Genomic DNA, 24,819 nt, shown 5'->3' with positions numbered 1-24,819 from the left:
GCCTCGTACTATACTGTCCGATACCTTTGCATCACTCTCTCCCATCTAGGCATCACTACCTTGAAGGTATTTAGGGGAGAAAATAGTGGAAATGGAGGGGGGGGGGGGGCGCTGGCAGATCAGAGATACAGCCTGCTCCTGCTAAGAGACATCAGAGGCATTTTCTCTGATATTTTGGTAGATATTTGCAATTTCTTTTTTGCAACTTGCAGATCCAGTCCTTGCGCACATCTTTTATGGTTCTCCTGGAGACATCAGGTGTATTTTCTCTGACGTTTTGGTACATATTGTAATTTCGTTTTTGATGTTTGTAGATGCATTTCACCCATGCCTCATTTATGGCTCCCTTGTGCAAACTTTAATTTCTGTCTCTTCTAATAATGAACTGCTAAGTCCAACAACAGCTGAAAATGCATGAACTGTATAGTCTCTCACACTCCCTGACGTTACAAGAGTCGAAATGTTAAGTTGCATCTACAAATTGCAAAAACTAAATTGCAAATATCTACCGAAACACCTGAGAAAATGTTTGTGTTGTATCTTTAACAGGGACAGCTTTTATCTCTGATCATTGCATTGGTGGTATCATTATGAAACTTGAACGAGAAAAGCCATCTGTCGTAGTTGGAACGTCAGTTCGTAGAGTCAAGAGCTGTTGTTTGACTAGGGCAGATGGGTTGAATGTCGAAGTCCGTCTTTCCGAAATACGGAGTCAAGGCAAAAATACTAATTCTCCTACAGAACAAGGACAATGTAGCAGTGAGAGGAATATCGGGAAGCATTGGGATATATTTCGAGGAGATATAAAAATCCAATTACAACCAAAAAAATATGTATGCGCGAGCCCAGTTGCCACATTACGAGTAATAGAGCGTTGAGATTGACGTCAGCTGCCTACATATAGCAGTCAAGCCACACGGTGGGATGCAGTTACTTGAACAAACTCTCTCCGTTCTTGCAGCATTACTCAACATGCGGCCGGCCGGAGTGGCCGAGCGGTTCTAGGCGCTACAGTCTGGAACCGCGCGACCGCTACGGTCGCAGGCTCGAATCCTGCCTCGGGCATGGATGTGTGTGATGTCCTTAGGTTAGTTAGGTTTAAGCAGTTCTAAGTTCTAGGGGACTGATGACCTCAGAAGTTAAGTCCCATAGTGCTCAGAGCCATTTGAACCATTTTGAACTCAATATGCAAAAACCAGTTGCAGCGCAGACGTCCTTTGATTCGATAGTATCACTGGCAGTGCGTGCACCGGGAAAGTTTTATGTGAAGGGAAGCCGACATTCCATCTATGACTCTTTTATGCGTAGGTCAACATAGTGTATATCATAGTGAATTAGCACTACACACAACAATAATAGGGAAGAAAATACGTATACTGAAGCTGACAGTAGAAGGGCACAAAACACACTGTAACCGATACGCTTACCTGCTACACCGAGCGACAGATCGCATCGTCACGCGGCGATCGGAACCTGCCGGCAGGTATATCGGTTTCCGCGCACGTCAGAGACAGCACGCGCTGTGTTACCTGAAAATCCTGAAAATTTCCTCTTTGTGTGTACTGGTAAAAGCTATAAATCGAGCCATCGATAGTCACTGCTCACAGACTTATAAATAAAAAAATGCTACCATCTGTTGTCTAAAGAAAAAAGGTTTAAAAAATACACAGAAACCTTCGGTAACGAGCAACAGATCCGTTAGTAACAAAGAATTTAATATTTTCAGAATGGCAGCAGAGATGGAATTCCTCAGACGTAGGAAGAAGAACGTTTCAAAATTTTCCTCAAGTAAACGACAGGCCTCTGATAATACGTTTTGAGCCAAGTAGAAATAGTGAAAGGGGCAGCGAGCAGCTGTGACTGTGGCGAAATCAGCACACCAGGGCTTGAGGGACTCTCCCCTAGCTGAAGGAATAGCAAGCACTGTTATGCAGGTCTTGAGAAGTAAAACTGTTCACCACATAATTAGAGTAAAAGAGTAGTTCGTCACCTCAAATGTTGCAGGTAACGTTGTTTCGGAGAAAGCAAGGCGTAACTATAGCCAACAGACACTACAGCGGAGACAGGTAAGTCCAGTAAACGATCGAATGGAACGAGAACGGACCGCTATAACTCTACGATTCTTCAATGATTGTTTAAAGAACCAATTCCGGAGTTGAGGAACAACTACATCACATAGGGACCAGAATGAAAAGGGGTGGCATTGAATCATAAATAAGGAACAGCTGGAGCAATTTGAATCAAATTTGTTAGGTGCATGACTTATTATATGTGGGCAGGCGGCACCGTGTTAGTAGTGTGTGGACGGGTTGAGAATTTGGGTCTGGTGGGAGTCGTGGTAGAGTAGTCTGTGCAGTTGCGATGACCTCTGTATCTGGATAGCTCAATGGTTAGAACATTTGGGTAGTAAGCAGGACACCTGGGTTCGAATCCCAGCCTGTCACAAATTTTCAACTTTCCCCACTGATTTCAATCAAATTTCGTTCGCAGCCAATCTCTGTAATTGCTTTTGTCTTAATACGTGACTTATTATTTACACTCCTGGAAATGGAAAAAAGAACACATTGACACCGGTGTGTCAGACCCACCATACTTGCTCCGGACACTGCGAGAGGGCTGTACAAGCAATGATCACACGCACGGCACAGCGGACACACCAGGAACCGCGGTGTTGGCCGTCGAATGGCGCTAGCTGCGCAGAATTTGTGCACCGCCGCCGTCAGTGTCAGCCAGTTTGCCGTGGCATACGGAGCTCCATCGCAGTCTTTAACACTGGTAGCATGCCGCGACAGCGTGGACGTGAACCGTATGTGCAGTTGACGGACTTTGAGCGAGGGCGTATAGTGGGCATGCGGGAGGCCGGGTGGACGTACCGCCGAATTGCTCAACACGTGGGGCGTGAGGTCTCCACAGTACATCGATGTTGTCGCCAGTGGTCGGCGGAAGGTGCACGTGCCCGTCGACCTGGGACCGGACCGCAGCGACGCACGGATGCACGCCAAGACTGTAGGATCCTACGCAGTGCCGTAGGGGACCGCACCGCCACTTCCCAGCAAATTAGGGACACTGTTGCTCCTGGGGTATCGGCGAGGACCATTCGCAACCGTCTCCACGAAGCTGGGCTACGGTCCCGCACACCGTTAGGCCGTCTTCCGCTCACGCCCCAACATCGTGCAGCCCGCCTCCAGTGGTGTCGCGACAGGCGTGAATGGAGGGACGAATGGAGACGTGTCGTCTTCAGCGATGAGAGTCGCTTCTGCCTTGGTGCCAATGATGGTCGTATGCGTGTTTGGCGCCGTGCAGGTGAGCGCCACAATCAGGACTGCACAGGGCCAACACCCGCATCATGGTGTGGGGAGCGATCTCCTACACTGGCCGTACACCACTGGTGATCGTCGAGGGGACACTGAATAGTGCACGGTACATCCAAACCGTCATCGAACCCATCGTTCTACCATTCCTAGACCAGCAAGGGAACTTGCTGTTCCAACAGGACAATGCACGTCCGCATGTATCCCGTGCCACCCAACGTGCTCTAGAAGGTGTAAGTCAACTACCCTGGCCAGCAAGATCTCCGGATCTGTCCCCCATTGAGCATGTTTGGGACTGGATGAAGCGCCGTCTCACGCGGTCTGCACGTCCAGCACGAACGCTGGTCCAACTGAGGCGCCAGGTGGAAATGGCATGGCAAGCCGTTCCACAGGACTACATCCAGCATCTCTACGATCGTCTCCATGGGAGAATAGCAGCCTGCATTGCTGCGAAAGGTGGATATACACTGTACTAGTGCCGACATTGTGCATGCTCTGTTGCCTGTGTCTATGTGCCTGTGGTTCTGTCAGTGTGATCATGTGATGTATCTGATCCCGGGAATGTGTCAATAAAGTTTCCCCTTCCTGGGACAATGAATTCACGGTGTTCTTATTTCAATTTCCAGGAGTGTAGATATAAATACTGTGGCAGTACGATTCGCCACTACCACAAGCTGTGGGGGTATTGATGGGGAGGGACGAGATAAAAATGTTCGATAACGAGCTGTTGCTATTTATTTCCTTTGCTTAGTTGACTTGGAATGCTTTTAAAAGTGTAATGTGCAGTCTGTCTCTTATTTGTGCTTTTCGCTTTGCCAACAAGGTCGCGAGGATGAGCACTGCAGCGAGTCACTGATTTTGTCAATGATATTTCGAGACCTAAGATCAAGCCACAGGCTTCACAAACAAAGATGAATTTAACGTACGCTTTGGTTCAAATGGCTCTGAGCACTATGGGACTTAACTGCTGTGGTCATCAGTCCCCTAGAACTTAGGACTACTTAAACCTAACTAACCTAAGGACATCACCCACATCCATGCCCGCGGCAGGATTTGAACCTGCGACCGTTGCGGTCGCGCGGTTCCAGACTGTAGCGCCTAGAACCGCTCGGCCACCACGGCTGGCCGTACGCTTTGGAGTCGTTAGTTTAAGAGAGCGACGAATCACACATATATGTGTGCAAATATATATTACATCTCCTCCTAAACCCGCTGTATCGATTTCAGCCAAAATTGGTACACATACCACTTGTTATCACGGAAGAAGTACCGTGGGAGTGGGGATGAAGATGGAGTGACATAGGAGATGAACAGAGAGACGGGAGAGGAGGAGTTGCACAAAGAGAGGGGGCAGAAGGAGATGTGTGCAGTATCTGTATATGACGTAACCGTCTGCGGGCGAAGCTGTCATGTATATAGAGTGCCACGAGAAGTTTTGTATCTCCTACATGACTTGTGTATTTGGTGTAATTTTCTGTCTCTGAGCACTCTTTTGACCACAAACCAGTCACCAGTTTTATGTAAGTAAACACAAATCTCATTGTTCACTGCAGTTTAGAATAGTTCGTTGTGTCTCCAACCGTGAACAGGACAAAGCAGCTGGTGTACACTTTACAGGCTGCCAGCACACCTCGAGGATCATTTGAAGCTTAGACTGTGTGTCCATCGTCACTTTACAGTAAGGTGGGCGGTCATAACGGGAAGTAACCTGCAGAATTGGTATACGCCAAAGCATTTTTGGGGGCCAAAGTTAGAGCTGTGTCGACGCAGACAGTACACAACCATATCCGCACGATTAATTTGATCTGTAGCCGTCCATTACGAACAACAGTACGTACGTCGCCAGTACCATGGTGGGCGAAGAAAGTGGACAAGGGAACATCAGGAATGGAACTTGAAGCAAAGGCAATGGATTCTCTTCGCCAATAAGTTTAGGATTTGTCTTACACCTGATGATCATCGTAGAAGTGTATGGACGCGACCAGGTACCAGGCAGGAATTCCCTCTGGCCCAGCAGGGAAGTGGGTCAGTCACGTTTTGGTGCAGTACCAGTACAGGTTGTGCAGAACCGGGACTGGGTACTTCAACCTATTCTTCAGGCCTACATTGAGGTGATGGGTTGGTGTTCAGGTCGATACTGTACGAACACAATACGCTCACCTCGTGATTATCTTTCAGTATATGGCAGAAATCAGACACATGGAATGTTCTGCAGACTTGGTGACATGACTCCAACTGATCACGCTTGGGAATGAGGAAACTAGCAGTGCGTTGTCTCGGGAGTCGTCCTCACACATTGAATGATATCAGGAGGCCAGGTGTGAATAGCAACACTACGTGGACAGAACTTGCTTTCCGCGAGACGACGTTCAAATATCTGTCCGGCTATCCAGATGTGATTTTTCTGTGATTTTCCTAAATCTTTCTAGACAATTGGGAGGATGGTTCCGTTGAGAACAGTACTGCCAATTTCCTCCTCCCCTCCTCAACACACACTTTTCTTCGAGTCATCAGTCTTCTGAATGGCTCGGTGCGGCCCACCACGAATTCCTCTCCTGTGCAACCCGTTCATCTCAAACTGTACTGTACTGTATGTATTCCAGTCTCTGTCTTCCCCTACAGTTTTTACCCTCTACAGCTCCCTCTAGTACCGTATCATCCTGTCCCTCCTTCTTGTCACAGTTTTCCACAAATTCCTTTCCTTGGCGATTCTGCGCTGGACTTTGTCTTATCAGTCCACCTAGTTTCTAACATTCGTATGTGGTACCACATCTAAAATGCTTCGATTCTCTTCTGTTCCGGTATTCCCCTAGTCCATGTTTCACTACCATGCAGTGCTGTGTTCCAGACGCACGTTCTCAGAAATTTCATCCTCAAATTAATTACGAACAACTTAAATTGGATGGAACACATAGAAAATGTTGTGGGGAAGGCTAACCGAAGACTGCGTTATATTGGCAGGATACTTAGAAAATGTAACAGATCTACTATGGAGACTGCCTACACTACGCTTGTCCGCCCTCTTTTAGAATACTGCTGCGCGATGCGGGATCCTTACCAGATAGGAATGACGGAGTACATAGAAAAAGTTCAAAGAAGGGCAGCACGTTTTGTATTATCGCGAAATATGGGAGAGAGTGTCACTGAAATGATACAGGATTTACCCTGGATATCATTAAAAGAAAGGTGTTTTTCGATGCGACGGGATCTTCTTACGAAACTCCAATCACCAACTTTCTCCTCCGAGTGCGAAAATATTTTGTTGACACCGGCCTACATAGGGAGAAACGATCACCACAATAAAATAAGAAAAATCAGAGCTCGTACGGAAAGATACAGGTGTTCGTTCTTCCACCCCGCTATACGAGATTGGAATAATAGTGAATTGTGAAGGTGGTTCGATGAACCCTCTGCCAGGCACTTAAATGTGATTTGCAGAGTATCCATGTAGATGCAGATGTAGATGTAAGACCTACGTTAATACTGGTAGATTAATCTTTGCCAGGAATGCCCTTTTTGCAAGTGCAGGCTTTGCAAGTGCCTCTTTGCCCCGTCCGTCATTGCTAATTTTGCTAGGTAGCAGAATTCCTTAACTTCATCTGCTTCACCACCATTAATCCTGATGTTAAGTTTCTCGTTGTCCTCTTTACTGCAACTTGTCATTACTTTCCCCTTTCTTCGATTTACTCTCAATCCATATTCTGCAGTCATTAGACTGTTCATTCAATTCGGCAGATCATGTAATTCTTCTTCACTTTCGTTGAGGGTAGCAATGTCATAAGTGACTCGTATCATTGATATCCTTTCATCTTGAATTTTAATAACACTCCTGAACCTTTCTTTTATTTCCATCATTGCTTCTTTGATGTACAGATTGATCAGCAGGGGCGAAAGACTACATCCCTGTCTTACACCCTTTTTAATCCGAGCATTCCGTTCTTGTTCTTCCACTCTTATTTTTCCTTCTTGGCTCTTGTACATAGTGAATATTACCCAACTCTCCCTAAAGCTTACCCATATTTTTGGCAGAATTTAGAATATCTTGCACCGTTTTACATTGTCGAACGCTTTTTCCTCGTCGACAAATCCTATGAACGTGCCTTGGTTTTTCTTTAGCCTTGCTTCCATTATCAACCTCAACGTCAAAATTGCCTCTCTGGTGCCTTTACCTTCCCTAAAGCCAAACCGACCGTCATCTAACACATCCTCAGTTTTCTTTTACTTCCTCATAATTACGTAATCCGAGCGTATGGTCCACCTCTAATGACCGTGCTGTCGAAGGGACGTTAAACCCTAATCTTCCTGCTTTCTTCGTGGACAAGGTAGCAGTGTGACTCTACGCCATACAAATCATGGGCTACAGCAACACGGTACTGAATGTTACCCAGTAGCAGATTTAGATTTCTCAGACGACCTCTTCTGAACTCAATACCTTTCCTTGAGTTATTGTCTCGTTTTTGTTTCGCAACAAAGACACTTTTTCTCTTTTGTATTTTGATAAGACTTATTGTTTCATTTTCTATCCCTTTTCAATATGAGACTTCACAGGTTCTCTAATATGCTTGTGGTGCAAAACTTTATTTGAGCAGTTTAAAGCAAGAGAAGTATGGCTGTATAAATCTCCTTCCGGGTACTCCCTGTAACATCTCGCATGCTTTCAACTTACCATTGTGAGTGTAAATTACGTAGTAAAGTATTAATAAAATGTGAAAGTAGTAAGTTAATGAGCAATCTCGGTTTGAAATAATGTAAAGTTCCAGATCAAAATCAGATGTACATCTCTGTCTGTCTTACGTTTTCCCTTCTGTAGAGGAAGACGATAAGTATCCATTTTTCGGAGAGAATCCTCCATTAGAGGGAAACGCACGCAAATAAGCTATAGTGCCACTTATTGAATTGCTGGATTAAACGTAATCCAATTCTATTAAACGGAAAAGATTAAGATCTGAAGTGTTACACTATTAAAAGTTGCATAGTCAAATGTTATTGCGCGAGCCAAGGAAAAAGAATAAAGAAAAAAAAACTGTGTAAATCATTTCATTATTATTTTACTAATAATACTAATCCCATATAAAGTTCTGTTTACGTCTGACGTTTTCATGCCGTTAGGAACGACGTGCTGAATTCTGTGTGCTACGAAATCCCGAATCCAATTACGAAACTGGTCTGATACGCAGTGAGATCGTCTTTTGTTCACCCTCCTTCACACTCTTCACATGATTTATGTCAGAAAGGCAATTTCCAGTCACATACGGTGAGGAGCGTTAGAACATTCTTCGAACAATGGCGGATAGCTTTGCTTCCCTGGCCAAACTGTCCACTTGATATATTGCCCATCTGGCTAGTGGGAAACTTGTTCGCCGCTGTCCTTCAACAGCCAGTGCTGTTGCTGTTTGTACTCACGTACAAACTAGGAGGGAGGACTCCTCATTGACATAAGGTAAACACTGATTTTATGATAGGACCATTACAAGAGTGGACTGCAGTACGTGAAAACTTAACCCCACACTGACTACTCAAATTCAGAGCTCATGCACAGTTCTGTAAGTCTAATCATTTGTGTATTACTATCTAGCAAACATGTTGATGCTACAGTTCTCACAAAGGCAGGTGAATTCTTCAGTCTGTAACGGATGTAAGTACAGATATTTTTATGTGTGGCACCTTAATATGTACAAAAATTGGTGTGTTGGTTAGTTTTTCTGTGTCGAACAGACTTCCCAGAGACTTTAAGACTCGATGTTGTCCGGCAACATTGCGGCCATACGAACTTCAGCCGCATGTTCAGCAACATTGTTGTCCGGCAGAATTTACGGCAATACATTACCAGGCCAGAAATGATCACACGAGCCACAGTACGGCAGCAAATGGACGAAATCGAGCTGGTGGAAGTGCATGTGGCTCTCTTGCACTTGCATTCCACAAGGAGAAAGTTAGCAAGAAAAACACAAAGCCGACTTGCTGAATGTATTCTTTTTTAAATGAACGAACTGCTTCTGAATCTAACTCGTGAACGGATCGTGGACACATACTTTTTCCAGAATGTTGAAACACGGTTCTGAATACATAATTTAAAAGGACATTGTCGGAGAACTACTAGGACGGATGTCAATGGGAAAGACTGTATAGCAGAAAAAGGGAGGAAGATTAGAGTTTAACGTCCTGTCGACGTCGAGGTCATTAGAGATAAAGTACAAGCTCGGACCGATTCAAAGATGATGCAGCCAATCGGCAGTGCCCTTCCTGGAGCTAAATCACGGAAAATTTAAATCTGGATGGCCGAACGCGAATTTGAACCATCCTTCCGCATGTGGGTTCAGTGTGCTAACCACTGCGCTACCTCGCTCGGTGAAAGTGTACCAGTTACAACTAAACTGGCCATGGCTCTCCAGATTTTGGCTGGTGGTGATTCATACAGAACATCAATATCTCTCTTAGTGCGCTTCTCATCGATTCATCTCTTGGTAAAAGGTCTATGCATCGCATTGACGGAAGGACTCAAGGGACTCAGTAAAGTAATTTGGAATAAGTCAGATATTGTGGGAGAACTATTAATTTCACAAGTGCGATAGATCTATGACCAGAGTTCTGGGATATGATGAGTAATGTATACAAAACAAAGCAATTTTCAAATTGCCGCCCAAGAAACACGTGTGATGAAACTTCAAAAAAGTTTAGAAGTCTAGAAGAACTATGTAGGATAGAATTATGGCTCACTACTTGAAATATCCAACGATAATGAGTGTGTCCTTTCTCAGATTGCGATATTTGTATGTGTTATTTTCAGTGATCCATATCTCTGGTCGCAGACGAATATGTCATATTTATGCAATTCGTTGGTGCCTCGTTTGTCCACTCCGACATTCCTGTGGACAATAGAGTGCCATTGCGTATGCGCAGTAGGTTTGAAACTGAAGCGAAATAATATTGTTTCACTTGATTTTGCGCTGCAGTGCTGTCGGTGTCAGTAAAAGAAATTAAGGGTGCGAGTGAGAAGGAAACATGTGACAGATGTGACCCGGCCATACGAAATCACCGACAGCAGCTCGGTGATGTGTCGGCAGCAGCCTGTTCCACTAGCAATATTGCCCGGTCATAGTGCAGTATTGCGACATGTTGTAGCCACAGTGCAGAAATGTTGATGGAAATCCGATATTGGCCACACATTACCGTAAAATATGACCCGTAAAATGCACCTTTACCACAGCTGTTATTTTTTGTACTTCAACGAAGCAATAAAAAAGTGAAAGAAAATTTCGCAAGAGGATTAAAATATTAGGGGGACAGACGCCAATGTAATATTTGGATTTGACATGATCCATTTAGCTGAATAAAAGGACGGCATAGATCTGCTTAGCACAAGATATAGTTTAGGAATAAACAAAGCGGCGGGGAAGAAGAGTAATAGAAAGGAAAATAACGGTTACCTTGACGTAAATACTGGGAACAACACGGTAGCGAAAGAAAGAAAAGAATTCTTCTGTTAGGGAAGCAAGTCTACATAATATGACCTATGGGGAAATAGTATTGCTTTTTTTTCTTTTTTCATTACTGCGTTGTGGGAACATTATTCATATTTTTGCCATTTCACGTGTTTCGGCCACTAGTTATGTAGTAAAAAGATTAGTCGTGCATTATTTTTATTATGTTTCGCTACTTATTAAGATGGGTCACGTAAAAAGTTGTGACGAAAAAATGGTAGAAACGGACAAAAAGTTTAGGGAAGCAATTAAGAAATCCGAAGACAAGACGTAACAGGTAATGGAGTATCGAAGCTATACTTGCAACAATAAATTAGGCACCCTAATTGAAGAAGTAAAGGGCACGAACGATGAATTGTGGAAGGCCCTTGCTGTCATTAAACACTGAAAAGATGAAGCAATAGACGACGTATCACAACTAAAGAAACAAATAGAGCAGCTGTAGTGATGACGGTTCGGATAGGACTGTTCCAGTAAACCTAATGCATGAAGGAGGAAATAAGAGTGTTGTTCCAATTTAACGAAATACAGACATCAACCGTCGTAACCGAGAAGCGCTGGTAAAGTTGTTCAAGGACAGAGAACGTGGTCATGGTTCAGGGAATAGTATGAGCATCAGAGAGACATTAGTGAGTGTAGAGGATAGGTGGAAAGAAAAGGAGGAATTACGTCATTTAACGTATAGACTCTGCCATATAAGCGGTGATCCTGTCAGATCGAAGAGGAGCCGGCCGGAGTGGCCGAGCGGTTCTAGGCGCTACCGTCTGGAACCGCGCGACCGCTACGGTCGCAGGTTCGAATCCTGCCTCGGGCATGGATGTGTGTGATGTCCTTAGGTTAGTTAGGTTTAAGTAGTTCTAAGTTCTAGGGGACCGATGCCCTCCGATTTTGTCCCATAGTGCTCAGAGCCATTTGAACCAAGATCGAAGAGGATGAAATTAGAAAACATATTGTGTCGTTGGAGAAGTACACGCAGTTTCTGGATAGAGCGAACAGTTTGCATCAAAAAATTTGGATCGAATACTTCAAAGACGGACTTCCGAGGTCATGGTATGGTGGATAGAAAATCATTTTCATTTGCACGCACCTTCAAGAACACGCAGCCGCCATGACGCAAGTAAGTGTGGGAAAATGCAGGACTTTCAGGGAATTTAGATAGGCGTTTTTGCTCGAATTCTGGGTGCAAGAGAAGCAGGAGAGAGTGACGCTGGGGCCTTACACAGAACAAACTTCTCGTAGTCCAACTCAATATTTCAAAGAAATGATGAAAAGAAATCAGTTCTTGAACGCACCGTTTGAGCAGAAAGAATTAATAAAGCTCTAGTTACCGAACAGGATTCAGAAAGTTGTTACACTGGATGGTCGAGGAATGAGTAATGTAGGTGCGTTATTGCATGTACTTGATGAGCTTGTGAGTGATCATGATAATGTTAGAGAACCAGTGCGCTTTGTGTAAACTCACCATGAGCCGTCACAAGAACCACCCAATGCAAACTGGCGAGCGAGGCATCTACCCGAAGGAAATGAAAACAAATCGCGTAGGAACAATTCTAGTGGATCATGGGCGCCACCAAATTGGATGGATCATACACGAATTTATGGGGGACGTGACGGAAAGAGACGATAAGGGGCAGAAATCTTAGACATACACGGTCCACATCTGCAAAGGAATCCGCTAGAAAATGATGAGGAGAGAAACAGGAGGCGAGATTGACTGGCTGCCAAGGTTCCAACTTCCTGTTACATTGGATTCAGCTACCAGGAGCCATACTCGTAAATTATGAAGACTTAAGAAAGAAATTATCAGTTGTCACTCAGTTTGACAACCGAAAGAGGAGATTGCTTATTCTATAACTGACATGATGTTGGTAGATGTAATAGTACCAGGTATTCTGCATTCAGGCAGCAAAAAGGAGGCTATAGTGACTAGTGGCAAAAGCTCTGATTTCCCTCTTACACGGGATTCAACTTCCAAAAGCATTATTTGTAAATTATGAAGATTTAAGAAAGAAATTTTCAGAAGGTCCTGCAGATATCATAGTACCATGTAGACTGGATTCAGGCAGCCAATCTTGGTACTTGGCATGTTATGTGCACGTTATATGCAATAAGGATGAAAAGCGGCCAATTTTTGGGGTACAAAGGATGAGAGTACAGGCAGTAGCACAAGAAAAGTGTGCAGGAGTTAAGCTGTAGGTGAGAACTGACTTTGTGTGTCAATCACACATGTGTAGTGCCAATTTTCTGATTATACAGAAGCTGACAGTGGAGGCGATTCTCGGCCTCGACTTTCTCAAATTCTGCAAGGTGGTACTGTACTTGAAACAGAGGTGTACACTAGAGTGCTTACACGAGACTGAAATTAAGTTAAGATTCAGTGACAAACAGGGCGACTCTGGCAACGAGAACTTTGAACAGTTGTAATGGCCATTGAAGGAAGTGTGTTGTCATGAGACGATAACGCACGATTAATTTAATCACATGAAGAAGAATTAGGAGTAGAGGGAGGAGAGACTGAGCTACCTGTTCCATCAGGAGTTCTGAGGACAGAGGTGCTGACTAAAGTTGGCACAGAAAGAAATGTCAGAATCTAAAGAATCTTGTGAGGACGATGACAAATGGGAAGATGTTTGGTGTAGAGTCTCCGAGGATGACGAAATGATTTACAAATATTTAGAATGTAATACGTTAGCAGACGCTGGGAAAATTTTTGATGTGTTTCTCCATGCGAAAGAGTGGATAAAATAACTTTAGAATCACCGGATGAAGATGATGATTCCCGTGGAGATGAATTTGAATGTGTGAATGGTAAACTGAGAATAAAACAAAGAGAGGAAAATTCTGTTCCGGATACACGAAGTCCTGCTGGTAGAAACAGAGAAAAGAGCAGAAGGGATAGAGCATAGCGATGAAGAAGACGAGCCATGGGATATGTAAGGGGCGATTCTAGAAGTCTGTAAAGGGAGGGGGAGGGGCTAATGGGGAAGGGGTTTGGGGGAATGGAATATTGCTTAACAAAAAGAGAGTTGGGGTCCTCCACCTTCAAATTGGTAAAATTTGGTGTTGCTTAAAGTAGTTTTTAGTAACTGTTTTGAAGTTCAGGGTAAAAAATGTGTATTAATAAATAAGACGCCCATTTTAAGTTAATTGATATTTATTGGTTTAGATCGTAAGCTATTTGCCGCTCTTATTTTTTTGTTAAAATGTGTTTGAAATACATTGCAACCTATATTGCTACATTGTAAGTAGGCTGTTTGTTTTCTTATTGGCAACGTTACGTAGCGCTCTGTATGAAAATCACTGGCTGTGCTGTGTGCAGTCTGTGGCTAGTTTGCATTGTTGTCTGCCATTGTAGTGTTGGGCAGCGGCAGCTGGATGTGAACAGAGCGTAGCGTTGCGCAGTTGGAGGTGAGCCGCCAGCAGTGGTAGATGTGGGGAGAGAGATGGCGGAGTTTTGAAATTTGTAATACTGGATGGCATGAACTGCTATATATATTATGATTATTAAGGTAAATACATTGTTTGTTCTCTATTAAAATCTTTCATTCGCTAACTATGCCTATCAGTAGTTAGTGCCTTCAGTAGTTTGAATCTTTTATTTAGCTGGCAGTAGTGGCGCTCGCTGTATTGCTGTAGTTCGAGTAACGAAGATTTTTGTGAGGTAAGTGATTTGTGAAAGGTACAGGTTAATGTTAGTCAGGGCCATTCTTTTGTAGGGATTATTGAAAGTCAGATTGCGTTGCGCTAAAAATATTGTGTGTCAGTTTAAGCACAGTCATGTACAATTTTTCTAAGGGGACGTTTCAACATAATCATAGAAAAATGATTGAATTTGTTGGAGTAATATATTCGCTGATATCTGAAGACATTTTATCAAGTGTAATATGATAGTCCACTCAGGGGGGGGGGGGGGCTATAGCCCCCATAGCCCCTCCCCCACCCCACCACTTGCCACCACCCCCGGCCAACAGTTACTGGAGGTAGGTTAGAATACGTTACGAGTTAGTTGGTGATAGGAATTTGGACAAGTGTGTATGCACGAGATAAATGTTTGCGTTATAATGAAAAATGAGACGCCATGAAAAACTTAGAGAGTAATGAGACAAAGTAAATCTGCTGAAGACAAAGTTCTGCAGAAGATAAGAAAAAGACTATGCAACATCACGTTTATAAGTCATAAACTCTTTTACATCTAATGTGGACTGTACCGAGTGAGGAAAAGCGTAAATGACAAGGTAGCTACATATCTTCCGCCTCAAAAAATTTGTCGTGTAAGCAACATTAGAGACCAAATAAAGTCTCACAACCATGGGCGAGTGTACGATAAAGATTCAGAGAAAGTGATATAGAGGAGTTTTTATTTTCAGTTCGATATGAAAACTTTCTGGTAAAGTTTCAATCATTAAGACAGGACTGGAAGACAATGCTGAAATCATCAGATGAGACGTTTGATAAGTTTCTCCTGTAAATATAATTTGCGAGTTGTGTTCTTGAGGCTAGAGTCCAGTTGTGGGAAGCACTGTGGGGTAATTGTTGGTAGGAATGTAGTGCCAACCCTTCTATGTTTTGCGGTTGTGACGACGTGCCAGACTATGAGGATTTTTTGATTGTTCTTAGGTAAGCCAGTAGCATGAGTGGTGGTGTAGGGAAGGATAGGTTTCTCAAACGTCACGTTACATAAAGTTATGCGAATTCAATCAACTGAATGTGAAAGATTTTTTGTATGTTCTGTGTACACTGTTTCCAGAAGATACATCCGTCATCTGAAGGAGTCCTTAATTGTTATACAGAATTACTGTCATGGTTGCAATGATTTCGTAAGGAGTAATGTAACTGAAAAATAGAGGTATGGTGAGGTCACATTCAGGTACAGAATGTAGGCTATGTATATGTATTACTGTTACAATGAGTGCCATAATAGTTTTTTGGTTTTTTCTTGTATTGTCAGCCATTAGCCATGTCTGTCTGTTTGTTTCAGAATCTACAACCGAGAGGTAGAATGACCAGTTTGTTTTCAGAATTGCAGAAATGTAATAGGGAGAAAACACTATTCGTGAGAGAAAAATCCTTCATTAACATAAGGGAGTATGTCTGCAAACTCCGCCAGCACAGCAGCTAGATATAGGATGATAGATTAATATGCATGGTTAACCATGTGGAGAGGATTCTGTTAAGCACTGTGGATACCTCGATTGTTCGTTTGTGAAAAGGCGAGTTCATTTCTTCACTTCGACGAGGCCATGGAGCCATGATGCAATTGTAACAAATTGACCTCATGTCGCTTTATTACTTGTAGTCTGTGGAGGTCATAGAGCCATGACATTTAGTTATTCATTTCCAGGATGTCAATAAGTAATAGTACATTGATAATATATTTGTTTCTTGCCAATTAGTAGTTTTGTTGGGCAAGGACATAGTTTTTATAATTGTTCTATATATTTTATTTTGGTATAATGCCAAGTAAGACTGTCTGAGGGCAATATGACCGACACAACGCGAATAGTAAACGGCTGTGAAAACACACTTGACCTCTTAGCAACAAATAATCCTGAGTTAATAACCAGCATCAAAACCGATATAGGGATCCGTGAATACAGGGTTGTCGTAGCGAGATTGAATACTGTAATCCCCAAATCCTCGAAAAATAAGCGAAAAATATACCTATTCAAAACAGGAGATAAAAATTCACTTGATGCTTTCCAGAGAGACAATCTACACTCATTTCAATTTAATAATATAAGTGTAGACCAGATGTGGCTTAAATTCAAAGAAATAGTATCGGCAGCAATTAAGAGGTTTATACCAAAAAACTAACAAAGGACGGAGCTGATCCTCCTTGGTACACAAAACGGGTTAGAACACTGTTGCAGAAACAACGAAAAACATGCCAAATTTAAACAGACGCAAAATCCCCAGGATTGGAGATCCCTTACAGAAGCTCGAAACTTAGCTCGGAGTTCAATGCGAGACACCTATAACAGTTTCCACAACGAAACTTTGTCTCGAAACCTAGCAGAAAATCCAAAGAGATTCTGGTCGTATGTGAAGTATGTTAGCGGCAAGAAACAATCAATGCCTTCTCTGCGCGATAAAATAGAGATACGATCGAAGACATTGCTGCCAAAGCAGATTTACTAAACACATTCTTCCGAAATGCCTTCACAAAAGAAGACGAAGTAAATATTCCTGAATTCGAATCGAGAACAGCTGCCAACATGAGTAACGTCGAAGTAAATATCCTCGGACACATAATAAAAGCAAGTCTTCTAGTCCACACTGTATACCAACTAGGTTCCTTTCGGAGTATGCTGATGCATTTGCTCCATACTTAAGTCATATAGAACCATTCGCTCGACGAAAGATCCGTACCCAAAGACTGGAATGTTGCACAGGTCGCACCAATATTCAAGAAAGGTAGTAGGAGTAATCCACTAAATTACAGGCCCATATCGTTAACGTCGATACGCAGCAGGATTTTAGAACATATATTGTGTTCGGACATTATGAATTACCTCGAAGGAAACGGTCTATTGACGCACAGTCAACATGGGTTTAGAAAACATCGTTCCTGTGAAACACAACTAGCTCGCTCTTTATTCACATGAAGTGCTGAGTGCTGTTGACAAGGGATTTCAGATCGATTCCGTATTCCTAGATTTCCGGAAGGCTTTGACACTGTACCACACAAGCGGCTCGTAGTAAAATTACGTGCTTATGGAATATCGTCTGTTACGTGACTGGATTTGCGATGTCCTGGCAGAGGGGTCACAGTTCGTAGTAATTGACGGAAAGTCATCGATTACAACAAAAGTGATTTCAGGCTTATCTATATAAACGATTTGGGAGACAATCTGAGCAGCCGCCTTTGGTTGTTTCCAGATGACGCTGTCGTTTATCGACTAATAAAGTCATCAGAAGACCGAAACAAACTGCAAAACTATTTTGAAAAGATATCCGAATGGTGCGAAAAGTGGCAGTTGACCCAAAATAACGAAAAGTGTGAGGTCATCCACATGACTGCTAAAAGGAACTCGTTAAACTTCGGTTACACGATAAATCAGTCTAATCTACAAGCCGTAAATTCAGCTAAATACCTAGGTATTACAATTACGAACAACTTAAATGGGAAAAAACACAGAAACTGTTGTGGGGAACGTTAACCAAAGGCTGTGTTTTATTGGCAGGACACTTAGAAAATGTAACAGACCTACTAAGGAGACTGCCTGCACTACGCTTGTCTGCCCTCTTTCAGAATACTGCTGCGCGGTGTGGGATCCTTACCAGGTAGGACTGACGGAGTACATCGAAAACGTTCAAAGAAAGGCAGCACGTTTGGTATTGTCGCGAAATACGGGAGAGAGTGTCACAGAAATGATACAGGATTTGGGCTGGAAATCATTAGAAGAAAGGCGTTTTTCGTTGCGACGGAACCTTCTCACGAAATTCCAATCATCAACTTTCTCCTCCGAGTGCGAAAATATTTTGTTGACACCGGCCTACATAGGGCGGAACGATCACCGCGATAAAATAAAGGAAATCAGAGCTCGTACGGAAAGATAGAGGTGTTCGTTCTTTCCGCGCGCTATACGAGATTGGAATAATAGAGAATTGTGAAGGTGGTTCGATGAACCCTCTGCCAGGCACTTAAATGTGATTTGCAGAGTATCCATGTAGATGTAGACGTAGATGAATGCTATGTGCATGAGAAGGCGAGTCGGGACAGCTGTCCCAATAGAGCACGGTGACCCTGATACACTGATGCGTGTCACGTTGTGCGGTTCCTACCAAGGGGGACGCCGTCTTCCCCACCCCAGATGAGCCCGCATTTGAGGGCGTTTAGCTGTCAGCACATGCCAGCCACCATCCCAGCCCAGTGCACGAACAGTTTCTATTCCTGGGCGACACCTAACCATTCACCGAGGGTGTTCTTACACGAGATTACAGACTGCATATCAGGCTTAAGACAATCTGGGAGACAGCTGACGGGTTGGTCGTGAAACTACGCTGCCGATGACATCAGATCCGTGTCTGCTACACTAATGTGTCAGGAAGGCGGTAAGGTAACCTGAATCATTAACAAACCTGTTGTTAGGGACTCCACAATGAACTGCTTATGAACTTATTATTGTGTTGCTCAAAGGAGGTCATGCTACACCTATGAACAATACTCATCTGATATTTGCTTTGAACTCTCTCTTCGTTGGCCGTTAAACCATGAAAAACTGCAGACGTCATATTTCTTCGTTACTTGTGGTCAGAACGAACGTTATTATGCCACTCACTACAGCATGGGTTTATTTGTTAGTCAAGGACATAAACTGTTACTGTTGCTCACAACTAGATACTGGTCACAGTTGAGCAGGAGCGTACAGACTTCAGACACTGTACTTGATGCGAGAGGGAAACAGTTTTTTTTTTTAATAAGTCGGCTACAGACATGAACTTTTATGCTAACCTGCCCATTAATTGGGACTGATGTGCGCCACCAGTTACTCGAACTAGCTCCCGATTTCAACTAATAAATATTGCCGCACTACCGTGAGAAGAATTACAAAAGCTATAAACATTAACTCTTTCTCTTAAATGTCATTTCGTGTGTCGAACATTTCGTCAGAACATTTCAAGCAATAAACGGTGTTTGCACAACAGCAGTGAAGTGTATAACTGTTTCTTTTGCGCTTTTATTTGTGCTTTTCCAAGGACTATGTTGTTGTTTTCATTTGTGTCAAAGACTAGCCTGTATGGCCAATTAATAGAGACTCGTTCATGGAATGAATCTGACGTTCACCAACAGCAATGTTGCAGTTTTTGTCTTTTTAACTTTATGTATTTTGGTTTATCGAAGCGAATACTTACGCAGTTATCTTGATGTACATGATCATCAATGTTCCAGTTTGTACATGTTTTTAATCATTTTGTATATTATGAAAATAGGCTATAATAATGTTTTCATTATGCCTGAAACTGCCAATGTTTAATGTCGCTCATTTACAAATGTGTACCTCAGCCGATTAATACAGTGGCACGAGTGTTCTTATATGAGAGTTTGTCTCGTGTTTTTAATATTCACGACGTTTTCGTTGTATATACACACTCAAATGTAGTCATGATTCTTTGCTGTCATGGTTTACAAACTGGTACAGCAACACAAATGAGGTACAATTTCCTTTTAGAATGTTTTGGTTGTTTTGTGTATTTCTATGAACCTCTTTGAACAGTGTGATAAACCATCTAGTAGTATATGTTTCTGGCACAGTGAATATGATGTGGATGTAGTAACTGACTGTTAAATTATCTTGGAGTATGCACGTAATTTGAACACAAGCTATTCACGTGTGTGTGTGTGTGTGTGTGTGTCAGGTTATCAAGGCATTGCCTTTGTTCATAAATGTCGTGAAACCAATTGGTATGATTGTTTTAATTACATGTATTCCAAATAAATTTACCCTTCCGCTACTATATATGAATGAGTGTGAGAGGCTTATAAGATCAGATGCCTATTTCCATGATGTCGTCTTGGTACATGGTTAACCTTTTCCACCCATGATATATGGCGTCAAACTCACCAGTCGATAATCATGCAGAGCAAAACTAAAAACAGTACCCATAGACCAACAATAATAACTTTGAGGAACTTGTGCTACTGATTAATCTCAGCACACATTCACCGGCATCCATTCTGGAAATGGTGAGGAGGTGATGTTACATGGCTGTCTACTCCCAAAAAGTCACATACATTACTTTTGTAGTGTATTATGCAGATCCGAATGGTTGTTATAGCCAATTCTTTAATGCTGCATGAAAACTGTAGACAATATTCACTACTGCCAACGATTGCACTTGCTAATTACTGCTTCATCTCTCTTCTTCCTGATACGGTGAGGGAGAGCTGTTATTTCTGCAGCCTTTGGGGCTATCTTTAGCTGACTTGTGACAGGGGAATTAACTTAGGAGGAAATGAGTGTCGTAAAATTATTTTTTCTGAAAGCCACCTCTGAGCAGGTATAGAACAAGGAAATGGCAGTCTGCTGCGTCCGCACTGCAGGAGTGCAGGAGAGGCCGGCCTGCAATCCGTAAATACTGCACTGTGTAAGGTGCTAAAAGGATCCCTTTTAGCTCTGTACGATCTGAAGGCGAGGCAAAAACGCGATGCTTCAGATGGTGGGACCAGACGTTGAACACTGCCGTGCCACACGGAAATGTTAGTTAAAATTTTATTGAGGAGTCGTGTGATTGGTCGCAGTTATTATTTCGGTAGAAGGTGCAATTTCCCACGCATCCACATTTGCAAACCTTTTGGTTGGTAACCATATTTTCACGCTTAATTGGACCAACCCTAATAATTTTCATTTCATAGGACGTTATCCACTGTGAGAAATTGTGCCTCTTCATTTGCTGTCTAAACGGTTGTTTGTGGGTCTCAAGTGATTAAATTTTACTTCATTACGGCTTTGCATTAAATATTTAGATATTCATCGTGAAAATTCTACAGTTTAGTTATCAAATAGTTTTCTAGTGGCAGAATTTTACTAGGGACATTGTTTTTCACGAAAATTTAATGTAATACCATTTCGTCACATAATGGTCTAGAGTAAGAAGGCAGTAAGTTTAACCTCGTAAAAGTCAGTTTCGTTAACGGTCGAAGAAAGGTTACTTCAGATATTGGTCTGTATTTGAGGAAGAAATTCATGGACATTATATGGAAGTGAAACTTAGACCATCGGTATTGTAAGTATTTGAAACGTGGTGCTATCGAAGCGTGTCAGTAATGGAATAGACAGGTCAAGTACGAAATGAAGAAGTGCTGAAAGAGATAGGTGTATGGAAAAGACATAACAGGAGAATGGCCAAGTTAGTGCTGCAGTTTCCAGGAACGGTCACAATGGCGCTGCTAGGAGTTGTGGAGACGAAAGATAGCAGAGGCAGACAAAGACTAAAGAATGCAAAACACTTTGTGGAGGGTTGTTCAATGCAGAAGTTACGTAGAAATGAAAAATAAGAAAAGGTGGATTACAGCACCATGGCGTTCAAGACTGTGGACTTGAAATAAATAAATAAGGTCAACAGAAATTCGTTATCTGTTAATGGCAGTGCTTCTGTTGAGCTCAGATGTATAACTGGTCCTTAAACCTACGTTTTGCAAGGCCGCTCTGGGAGACGTTCCAAGATTTGAGTTTTGTAAACATAAGAGACTGGGCTCCTTTTGTCGTGTACAATGCTCCTCACTTCTTTTTAAAAACAAATTCTTTTCTTCTTCTTCTTCTTCTCGTGGCCGGTGAGTGTATTTGTCTCTTCAACAAATTTCCTCCATCCTGCCCAGTCCAACTAACAAATTCTGGACCCTTTGGTAATGAACAACCCTCTGTTGTATCCATGATTTCCTTATCAGTTTTATTTCGAGTTACCCAATAATTCAATCACGTTTTAAATCATTAACGAAATTTCCATGAGAAGAAAAAAGCTTTATGATAACGATACCTAACATACGGTACTGAAATCTGGAAGGAGCTGTCCTTTCGAAAGGGCTTAATAATTTATTCTAAATGGCGGAAACCGCCAAAAGCTGCTCAAGTTTTAAACGTTCGCCTTCTTCCCCGTGTTGGTGTAGTGATGAGATGAAAACTGCCGTTCCGAGTTATGTCTGAAACAGGACGGGGTCCGTTGCTATGTCTCAGCAGGCAGGCTTAGGCCCTTTGTCTTCTGTACAGTTGGCAGCGGCTCCGTTTTTTCTCGTCGGAAAACAGTTGGAGCAGTTGACGCGTGGTGTCGGTCAGTCCATAAAGCGTCTGACCGTCATCTCGTTCGGCAAATTCTGTTTGAGCTTTGGGATGGGCCAGCAGATACAGACTCGCTACCGACCACGATTGCATCTTACTGCCATGCAGTAGTAGCAGTTTAGCTGTTTATTACTTTGCACGGAGCAATGCCACTGAAATACGGCCTTTCGTTCGTTCGGGTGCCTCGAGCTCTGACTGCAAACCAACCGGGCCAACCGCGTGGTTCACCAAAATAATCTTCTTTGTTACTATGATCTGCTTCTCATTGTTCGGCATTCTCTCTCCCATTTGATCGTAGTCCTGTGTATCTTGCTATGATTCAATACACATTATTTGTGTCACTTAACATTGTGTAATAGCCCTTGGCTTAATATTGTGTTTTTTTTCCAATTCTGATTGCAGAAAGTATCTCCGTTTTTATTACTTCTCAATTCTTTTCTTATTAGTGTTGATATCCTCCCACCTTTTCCCAGTGTCCAAACAACTCAGGAAACTGCTGCAAGTAGGATTGTTGGGGACACTTTACACGGTCGTATACTGGATAGGAACTCAGTTTAAGACCTCAATGGCGTGTTAATATTTATAGCGTCGACAAACCGGGGCAGGCTTTTTTCATTTTCCCCACCTAAGATTGCAAGAGCTGTTGACAGCGGAGTGATTTGGAGCAACCGTCCTCTAAGGAGTTCTGTATCCTCTTCCACGTCGTCTTTCATGGTCTTCTTCTGTAACAGTTGTCTTCCATTCATGATTATACAGCTGCCCATATTCATGTTATTCGGTGCGATTCGTCTTCGTAAAGTCTGTCTGGCATTCCTTGTTAAAGTATTCGTGCTGACAGGCACTTTATTAGTTGTATCAACCTTGTGCTCAAGCCACAATCTGGAAGACAAGGCTTTCAATATGGGGTTAGCTATTCTAGCGGGATTGTCGATGAAGTCTGTAAGCCACCCATTCCTGCCTTATATTGTGAGACATACTTCTTTCGGCTGACTGAGGCCAATATGGCCAGCCAAAATACGAGTATGAGAGGATAGTCCACCAAAATCATTAAATGATAGATACAATATTGATTTCTACTTATTTCCTGAGTTTCTTTACTGCACTATGACACATAGAAATGGTATTAAAGATGTGGCTTGTGTATTTACAAGCACAAGACACTCCTGTGCGTATTTCGAAATAATTACACTACAATGAAAACTCAGATTTATTATCATAAATGTCTACGTTAAAGACGGCAGTGGCTCATTTATCAGTCATTTCTTCAAGGAAATGTTGGTAACGACTCTTTTTGGATGGACCTCTTCATTTTTCTATCTGAAATGACTGTTCCATGGCTTCTCTACCGTTAGTTAATTGCATGTTCCATAGGTCATATGAACGATTCTTTTATCGAAATGATGTGGAATGAGTCACTTTACACGATATGTAGGTACGATTAGTATTAAAATTACTAAACATATTATCATTTTATTCCTACTCAGGCAGCTACAACTAAAAACAAGTTTCTTTTTTAAATACTGGCTACAAGTTTTTAAGCAGAAATTCGTCAATGGAATACAAGGAGTTCTCCAGGAGAAATAGGTTTACATTAGGTTTAAACATTGCGTCGCTACCTGTCAGACATTTTATGTCGTTGAGCAAATGATCAAAAATTCTTATTGCTGCATGTTCAACTCCTCTCTGAGCCATTTACAGCTTTAATAATGGGCAAAAAACTTTATTTTCCCCTCTAGTATTGTAGGTATGTGCATGACAGTTCTTATCAAATTGTGCTGCATCATTTATGAGGAATTTCATTATCGAAAATATGTATTGTGATTGCGCAGTTAAAATGCCTAGCTCCTTTAAGAGGCGTCTACATGACGTCCGTGGGTGAATATCACACAAATTATTCTTACTGCTCTCTTTTGTGCAGTTAGTATATTCTTTCTAAGTGATGAGTCACTCCAGAAAATTATTCCGTACGACTTACTGTTTTGAACATTGCTGTGCTCAGCAACCGTAATTAATTCAATGTTGCAAACTTCCATATTTTCCTTTTAACCACATGTAAGGTAACAGTTTCTTCTGAAGAAGGCGCCCCTAGTTGGCGCTGAAAACTAGTTAAAGAATTTTAAATTATGTTTGCAACTGGTAGGCAGGACGTTTGTAACACTGTAATTCTGTACGACATTATTGAGTGGAAATACACAAAATACACTCCTGGAAATTGAAATAAGAACACCGTGAATTCATTGTCCCAGGAAG

The sequence above is a fragment of the Schistocerca cancellata genome, chromosome 3 (genome assembly GCF_023864275.1).
Source record: "Schistocerca cancellata isolate TAMUIC-IGC-003103 chromosome 3, iqSchCanc2.1, whole genome shotgun sequence".
Lineage (NCBI taxonomy): Eukaryota > Metazoa > Arthropoda > Insecta > Orthoptera > Acrididae > Schistocerca > Schistocerca cancellata.
This window is presented reverse-complemented; position numbering follows the sequence as displayed.